Here is a 3145-nt window from a genome sequence, read left to right as displayed (position 1 = left end):
AGTCCGCACGGTTTATTTTCGCTGATTTTTTTCGTCTGGTTTATTTTCGTCTTACATCCCACCATCATATCTCTTCATGTTGGTTTTTTTACCATCACAATAAAAACTTCCCTAACCTTTTTAGAATTTCCAAACTAAACATGTTACAAAGGGCAAGAAAGGATAGCACGTTATCAATCAATAAAATTCAATTTCATGACAATTAATTCTAAATCCTAACTTTCCTAATGCACCCATCTATGTCTTTTGTCTCTACTCCTAATGCGTTCATTTTCCTGCCAACCGACCACATCTTGCCCCACCCTTTGTCCATCTCGTCCTCTCGTCCCGAAAAAAAAAACTTACTTGTACACCCACCAACGCGCACACACGACCCAACCGAGCGATCGAACTTCACGCACGGCCCACACGCACATGACCCGCGACCGCAAGAAAATTACGGTTCATCCCCACCCACCGACTACTCCCCCCCATCGATCGATCTCCCCAACACCATCATCCTGCCCTGAGTGTCCATGTCGGTCTCCCTCTCGACAGCCACCGCCACCATGACTCCGGATCCTGGCCGGCCCATCGCTGCCAGCACGTCTTACCGCAAGGTCGCCTCGGCACCGCGGAGCCCGACACCGACCCCGGCCCCTCGGGTTAGTGTCCTCTATGTCAGCCCGCCACCGCGCCATCTCCGGCCAAGGTCGATGACCATGGGATCCCCACAAGCGTGTGAAGCCCTGCTGATGTGCGGAGCTGAACCTGAACGATTGCATCCGCGAGGCCGAGGAGTAGGTCGTGCGCTGCCACAAGGACAGGGGCACTGGCTCGGTGCCATGTACGCCTGCAAGGAGGACACCGTGCTCCAGGCCCTCAAGACTGAGAGGGCTCGCCTGGACAGGAGCGCCAGCTCCTAGACCAAGCCTGCTTCTCAGGGCGCCAATGCGCATTATTTCTTCTGCCCAGCAAACGCCAAACGACCCGAGGATGACGTGCCGCAGCCCGCAGGGATTCCAGCGAATGAGAGACCTAACTGAAATGGTGCTTTTTCTGAATCTTGTTTGTTGCATATGAGTGGACAGATACCTGTTTGCTCGTATATCTTGCTTCAATTGATGCACTGGCTCATGTACAGTATGGAGCACCCTGACATCACAGGTACCTCGTTATCTCCCACCTCTCTGTTTTTCTTCAGTTCATACTGTGTGATGGTGTGCGAACCTACAATTTTGAGTTCTCCTCTTATGTTTTGTGGATCTTCCGATTTTGAACCTTAACACCTCGCATACATGTCTGCCAATCTGAATGCTACAGATTGCATGCTGCTAAAATCACCAAATACTAGGATGTGCTGAGTAGCTAGAGTGAATGGAAATTTCTAGCTACTCGACAAACAATTTCCAAGACTGATCTGTTCGTGCATGTGCAGGTGTGCGCTTCACTAAATTAATCATCGTGCAACATTCCTACTTCAACATATACTCAAGTCAGCTACTCATTTATATACAGAAAATTCCCGCATTGCTTATTTATGAAATATTTTAGCTGACAGAGGGCTCCGACAACCTTATGCAGATGGCGGTGATGTTCTCCTCTGGGATGGAGGGGGCGGGTCTGTGGGCATCGTAGAGAAGTGGTCGGGTCCACAAGATAACTGAGATGCTTGTGGCGGGGTGCTTGAGGTGAGGAGTCCGTAGGGCTGGCCGGGCAGAACAAGCTCATCGGCACCACCTCCTCGCCTTCTCCATCAGCAATGTGGACAAGGTGCAAAAGGATATCTCACTTACATCTTATTCAGTCTGGCTGCCGATTTAGCAATGTTTGGTTTGGCTGATTTAACAATTGTCAGATTGTAAATCTGTTGCATATAGCAGAAATTGAATAACATGGACAGAAATTTCTTGAATTTATAGGGTTATTATTATTATTTTTCGACAAAATCCGTCGCTAAATTAGGAAGAACGTCATCCAAAATCTGGCAACATAAAGGAGTACATAGTTAATTGATTTTGAAATGATGTAGTGCATTAGACGATTTCTTCCTTAATTTCTTAACGCATTTATATTTAAGCGGTAAGCCCCATACGTCATACGTGTTCGTCCTTTTGGTGATATAAGGCGGTGAGCTTTCTCCTTCTCCACTCTTTAACACTGTTGGTTCTGCATTTTGCATCAATGGTTTGGGATAAGAAATGAATGTTTCTATCTGAATATTATTTGGTTATTCATGCTTTGTCTAAATCGATTTAGGAGAAGTTAGTATGTGATTCATTTGGAAAAATGACTTCTTTCTGAACAGAAGTAATAAAAGGACTTGGTCGGGGAGGGAGTAGAGCCGGTTAATTCAGTACTTTCTGGACAACAGTAATAAAAGGGCTTATTCAGTTTTAATTTTTTCCAGTAAATAATGAAAATGTCTATGTATTTTTTTTCTCCCAATATGCTATGGTCATCTTGTTGCTATGCATATAAAATTTCATGGCCAGCTTAGCAGCTGAGGGTTGGCTCTCCTATCTACCTGTCTATCTTGCTTTGACAAGGTGATGTAAATATTCAAAAAACATGTGACCATCTCCTGTTGGTCAGTATTATCTTTGGCCATTCTTCTATTTGTGTTTGCTTTTTTTGCATGTTCATTATGACGGTGAAATTCTAGAGACGACCAGGTAATGTTCCGAATCCAGGTTATTTCCTATTATGTATGGATTTGATATCTGGTGAACGGTTGCCATACACGCTTTCAACAATATTTAGAAATGCCAGTGTCGCTTGTCTGCTGCTGGACTTGGTGCACACACAATCAGCTCCCAAGTCATGGCAGGTCGTTCCAGACATGAGGTTCATCTTGATGATTTTATTTTCGCAATGCAAACTTGGAACCTGGCGATACAAACTAAAAGCATGCTTATATCAAGATGTAGTGCATACCCAGCCTAAATTGATGTTTTCCAGTTTGATTGATTTTATTTCTATGCAAATTACAAATAAATTAGAGCTTTCTCAGAGCTTCAATCAGAAGTTCTCGCCAATGGTTTGATCTTTTTTTCTTTTCTTTTTATAGGCTATGAGGTCTTATTGTGCTTCCAGATTGGAACCGTTGGAAAGCTTAGACTTCCTGATCTAGCTAACAAACGAAGCAGTCTATTTAACAACAAGA

The 3145-nt window shown here is 44.3% G+C and overlaps 1 long non-coding RNA gene across 2 annotated transcripts; it reads left to right on the top strand.

Moving 5' to 3' along the window:
* The first annotated feature begins 448 nt into the window (after positions 1-448).
* On the top strand, positions 449-3144 carry LOC119367663. 2 transcript variants are annotated; one of them, XR_005176374.1, is made up of 4 exons: positions 449-1146; positions 1418-1474; positions 1564-1752; positions 3050-3144. It is a non-coding gene; the product is annotated as an uncharacterized LOC119367663 (long non-coding RNA). The 2 variants fall into 2 exon arrangements; XR_005176373.1 differs by having other exon boundaries at positions 1564-3139.
* The last annotated feature ends 1 nt before the right edge of the window (position 3145 follows it).

Source organism: Triticum dicoccoides, chromosome 2B, assembly GCF_002162155.2.
Source record: "Triticum dicoccoides isolate Atlit2015 ecotype Zavitan chromosome 2B, WEW_v2.0, whole genome shotgun sequence".
NCBI lineage: Eukaryota > Viridiplantae > Streptophyta > Magnoliopsida > Poales > Poaceae > Triticum > Triticum dicoccoides.
This window is presented reverse-complemented; position numbering and strand designations above follow the sequence as displayed.